This window comes from Mustela lutreola, chromosome 5 (assembly GCF_030435805.1).
Source record: "Mustela lutreola isolate mMusLut2 chromosome 5, mMusLut2.pri, whole genome shotgun sequence".
Taxonomy (NCBI): Eukaryota; Metazoa; Chordata; class Mammalia; order Carnivora; family Mustelidae; genus Mustela; species Mustela lutreola.
The window spans coordinates 164,256,786-164,262,865 of NC_081294.1; positions in this window are offsets into that span (position 1 = coordinate 164,256,786).

The following is a 6,080-nucleotide window of genomic DNA, read 5'->3' on the forward strand; positions in this document are numbered from 1 at the left end:
CTACAAGAGATTCTTTTTATTTTATTTTTATTATATTTAAATTCAGTTAATGAACATATAGTGTACCATTAGTTTCAGAGGTAGAGTTCAGTTATTCATCTGTTACATATAACACCCAGTGCTCACTACATCATGTGTCCTCCTTAATGCCCATAATCCAGTTACCCCATCATCCACCTACCTCCTCTACCTCATACTTCAGTTTGTTTCCTATAGATAGGAATCTCTTATGGCTTGTATCTATCATTGTTTTCATCTTAATTTATTTTTCTTTCCCATCCTCTATGACCCATTATTTTGTTTCTTAATTTCCACATATAAATGAAATCATTGGATAATTCTCTTTCTCTGATTAACTTATTTCACTTAGCATAACATCTTTGTCATTGCAAACGGTAAGATTTCATTTTTGATGGCTGAGTAATAATAGTTCATAGTATCTGTACACACACACACACACACACATACACATATAACAACTTCAGATTGAAAGTAATGGGATGGAGAACAATCTATCATGATGATGGACATCAAAAGAAAGCTGGAGTAACCATACTTAACATCAGCCAAAATAAGTTTCAAACCAAACACTGCAACTAGATATGAAGAAGGGTGTTATATCATAATTAAGAGGTTTATCCAAGGAGAAGATCTAACTATTGTAAATATTTATGCCCTCAAATATATAAATAAATTAAATGTAAATAAAAACAAATTCACTAACAGTAATACAATAATAGTAAGGTATGTTAACACCCCCTTACAACAATGAGCAGATATCTAAGCAGAAAATCAACAAGAAAACAATGGCTCCGAATGACACACTGGGGCAGATGTACATGACAGATATATTCCAGTACACCTCATTCTAAAGCAGCAGGATACACATTCTTTTTAAGGTCTCATGAAACATCCTCTAGAACAGATAACAGATTGGGTCACAAATCAGCCCTCAATATGTACAAAATGACTGAGATCATGCCATGCAATTTTTCTCAGATCACAACACTATGAAACCTAAGTCAACTACATGAAAAAACAACCTGCAAAATCCCAAATACATGGAGGTTAAAAGAACATCTTACTAAGGAATGAATGTGTTAACCAGGAAATTAATGAAGAAATTTAAAAAATGGAAGCAAATGAAAATGAAATCACACAAAAAAAAAAGAAAATGAAGAAAATGAAATCACAAAGTCCAAAAGTTTTAGGATGCAGCACAGCAATTGCAAGAAGAAAGTATATTGCAATACAGTCCTACCTCAAGAATTTAGAAAGGTCTTAAATACAGAGCCTTACTTTATACTTAAAGGAATAAGAAAAGGAAAGGCAAATAAAACTTAAACCCAGCAGAAGAGGGAAAATAATAAAGCCAGAGCAGAAATAATTGATACAGAAGCAAACAAACAAAACAATAAAAAAATAGAATATTTTAACAAAACTAAGAATTGGTTCTTTTGGAGAATTAATAAAATTCATAAACCCCAGTCAGACTTATCAAAAAGAAAACAGAAAAAAAGAATAAAATCATTAATGAAAGAGGATAGATGTCAATCAACACCACAGAAACACATACAATCAAAAGAGGATACTATGAAAAATTATGTCAACTAACTGGGAAACAAGGGAAAAAAACAGACAAATTCCTAGAAACCTACCAACTACAAAAATTGAACCTAGAAGAAATAGAACATTGGAACAGAACTATAACAAGCAAATGAACTGAATCAGTGATCAAAAATCTCCCAATAATCAAAAGTCCAGGACTGGATGTCTTCCCAAGGGAATTCTACCAGACCCTTCAATAAGAGTCACATCTTCTTCTCCAACTGCTCCAAGGGATAGAAGTGGAAAGAGAACTTACAAACTCATTCTAGTAAGCCAGAATTACCTTGATTCCAGAACCAGAGAGAGATCCTGTAAAAAAGCAGTATTAAAGGTCAATATCACTGATGATCACCACTGTAAAAATTTTCAATAAAATATTAGAAAATCAAATTCAACAATACATTAAAAGAATTATTCACCAGGATGAAGTGGGATTTATTCCTGAGATGCAGGGATAGTTAAATATTCACAAATGGATCAATATCATACACAATATTAAGACAAGAGTGGAGAAGAACCATATAATCTTGTCAATAGAGGCACACAAAGCATTGGACGAATTAGAAAATCATTTATTAATAAAAATCTTCAACCATGCAGGGATAAATACACCATACCTTAACATCATAATATCATCCTTAATGGGAAAACATTATGATCCTTTTCCATAATTCAGGAACAAGTTGTTTGGCATACTACTGGAAGTGTTAACATCAGTAATCAAAGAAGAAAAGAAGGAAGAAACTCCAATTTGAGAAGATATAAAACATTCACCATTTAAAGATGACATGTTTTTCTATTAGTAAAACCACAGCTATTCTACCATAAAATTGCTGTAACTAATGCATGAATTCTGCATAGCCACAGTATGTAAAATCAGTGTTCATAAATCTGTTGCATTTCTATACACTAGTAATAGAGCTGAAGAAAAAGAAATAAAAAAATTGATCCCATTTGAAACTGAAACAAAAACAATAAGATGACAAGGAATAAACCTTTCTAGAAAGGTAAAAGATCTATACTCAAAAAACCAAAGACCATTTATGAAAGAAATTAAAGAAGACACAAAGAAAGGGAAAAGCATCCCATACTTGTGGATTGGGAAAACAAACATTTAAAAAATGTCTACACTACTGAAAGCAATCTACACATTTAATGCCATCTCTATCAAATACCACCAGCATTTTTCACAGAGCTAGAACAAACCATCCTACAATTTGATGTACACACAAAGACACTGATTAGCCAGCCAAAACAATCCTGGAAAAGAAAAAAATAAATAAATAAAATAAAACTGAAGATATCGTGATTCCAGATCTCAAGCTATATTACAAAACTATAGATATTCAGAGAGTATGGTCCTGACACAAAAATAGACATATAAATCATTGGAACAGAATGGAAAACCAAAGAATGGGCCAAAACTATTTAGTCGACTAGTCTTTGACAAAGAAGAAAAGAATATTCAATAGAAAAAAAGGCAGTCTATTCCACAAACGGACTTGGGAAAATTGGGCAGCAACATGCAGAACAGTGGAAACAGCAACCACTTTGACCTCAGCATGGACCTAGACACAACCCCTAAGAAAAGGGAAACAAAAGCAAAAATGTACTATTGGCACTTAATCAAGATAAAATCCTCTGTATAGCAAAGGAAATAATTAACAAAACTAAAAGCAGCCTACACAATGGGAGATTATATTTTCAAATGACATACCTGATGAAGGGTTAGTATCCAAAAATCTATAAAGAACTGATCAAGCTTGATATCCAAAAATAGCAAACCAATTAAGAAATGGACCGAAGACAGGAAAACATTTTTCCAAAGAGGACATGCAGATGGCTAACAAACATATGAAAAAAAATGTTCAATACTCATCATCAGGAAAATGCAAAAAAAAAACCATGATGAGATAAAACCTCAAACCTGTCAGTATGGCTGAAATTGATAATATAAGAAACAACAGCTATTGGTGAGGATGCAGAAAAAGGAGAACACTTTTGCTCTGCTAAAGGAAATTCAAACTGGTGCAGTCACTCTGGAGAACAATTTGGATGTTCCTCAAAAAGTTAAAAATATAAATACCCTAGAATCCAGTAATTAAATTACTAGGTATTTACTCAAAAGATACAAAAATACTTATATGAAGGTTTATAAGCACCCCAACATATATAGCAGCATTATCAACAATAGCCTAAATATGGAGAGAGTTCAAAGAATCAATGACTAATTAATGGATAAAGAAGATGTGAGATTGGGAGGAGACAAGATGGTGGGAGAGTAGGAGGAGGCGCCCGTTCAACCTGTACCCTAAAGTGAGCTGATTACCTCCCAAAGATCTCCAAACACCCACGAAATCAGCCTGACAGAATTATACACTTCTGGATCTCTAATGGAGCAGAAGATGCCAGTGGGCAGGTAAAGCAGAGTGGGAAAGTCAAACTGATATTGGAAGATAAACAAAAGGGGGGGTGAGCCACCAGAGGCGACCCAATGGAAAGTAATATACCAGTACGAGAGTGCCCTGCACCTGGGGACCAGCATTAATTCCGGAGTCTGGTAGAAAGCACTCAAAAAGAGCAAAAGATCCCTGGGGGGAAATTGCGGGAATCGGGATGTTAGGGTCAGGGGCTTAAGTCCCCAGACCCAGGACAGCCACTCCTGGCGCAGAGTCAGAAAGAGTGCAGCAGAAAAACCAGGTCTAGGTCCCTGAGCCACCAGCGCGCCTGAGAGTGCATGGCTCCCAGCTTCCATGAGGGGCAGGGAGCATCACCAGCCAACAGAAGCACAGCCTTTTTGCAGTCCCCATGCAAGTGCCCTGCCATGCCATCAGAGTCCAAGTCGTGCCCTGTGCCCTCCCCTGAGAGAGGTGGACACACATGCCATCCAGCTGCTCTCCGACCAGAACGACCATGCACTCCCAGGCTGGGCCAGCAGTAAAATCTAAGTGTGCCTTCACTGCTTGGAACTTCTCTGGCAGTCTGGAGCTGCCCAGACAGCCACCGCTGCTGTGGTTTTGGGTACAAGCAAAGTCCCCAGGGACCGAGGCTGGGAACCTATTCTGCCAGTAGCCAAGGGGGGATTTATATGAGCCAGACTGAGGCTTCTCTCTGAGAGGGAGGTCAGGGTGCAGTTTGCTTTCCTCTAAACCTACAAAAAACATCAAAAGCGGTCAAGGCGAGAGAGAAAAACAAAAGTGAACAAATATAAAAACCTCCAGAAAACAAAAGCCTGAAAAAAACAGTTTCCTCAGAGCCCACCCCCTTGAGGGGGGCAGGAGGACTTAGCTGAGAGAACTTCAGGGACTGAAAACCCACGTGGCAGGCCCCTCCCACAGAAAACCAATCAGGAAAGGAAAAAAAAAAAAAAAAAGAAGAGAACCACCATCACTACTTCATAGGACAATTTTTATTATTAATTCAATCCCACAATTCTGGCTCATTTTTATACAGTTAATTTTTTATTATTATATAGATAATTTTTAACCTATTAACCGTCACAGTGATACGTCCAGTACATCAAATTCCATAATAACTTTCTAACATGAACTTTTTGATACATACACCTGTGTTTTCCTTTTGTATTTCTATTTTCTGAATTTCTTTTTTTTTTAATTTTAGTTTTGTTTAGTTTATTCCTTTTTTTAATTTTTATTTTCTAATATTCATATAGAGTTAAACTTCAAGGTAATTGCCTTTACCCAATCAATGCCGCCCCAATAGGTAAACCAATTCATAATCCCCCTTAATCTTAGGAAAGTTGAGTACTTTAACAAAGATATCAAGATACATCCAGGAAGAATCAAAACAACTTCCCTCACCACACTGAGAATTTACAACCACTCTCCCATCTTTTTCTTCAAAAAGTATTTCTGTGTTTTTCTGTTTGTCCTGATGGTATATAAATCTTACACTCAGGGTTCTTTTTGATGAGGTTCTTCCTTTATTTGCATATATATATATTTTTTTTCTCTTGTCATATACTTTTATAAGTCTTTTTGTTTGTCTGTGTCTGTTTGTATACTTCATTAATCTTACCTTGGGGCCCATTTGGGCTAAACCTTCTCTTTTATCTCACCTTTCTTTCCTGCCTCTCTCCCTCTATCTTTTTTCTTTTTCTTTTCTTTTTCCTCTCATTTGGGTGGGGAACCCTGATTGCTCAGAAGCATTCCAGGGTGCACCTTGAATGCACCACAGCTGATACACCCAGCTACACATGTTCAGCCATCTCTGACCAAAATGACTACGAGGAGGAATTCCCAACAGAAGAAAAATACAGAGGATTGACATTCTGCAACAGAGCTAATGGCTATCAACATAGACAATATGTGAGAAAGAGAATTCAGGCTAATAATTCACAAAGCAATAGCTAGGTTGGAGAAAGCCATGGGTAAAACGGAATTGATTAGGGCTGAACTGGAAACGACCAGAGATCATGTTTTCAGTATTAGGGAAGAGCTAAAAGCTACCAG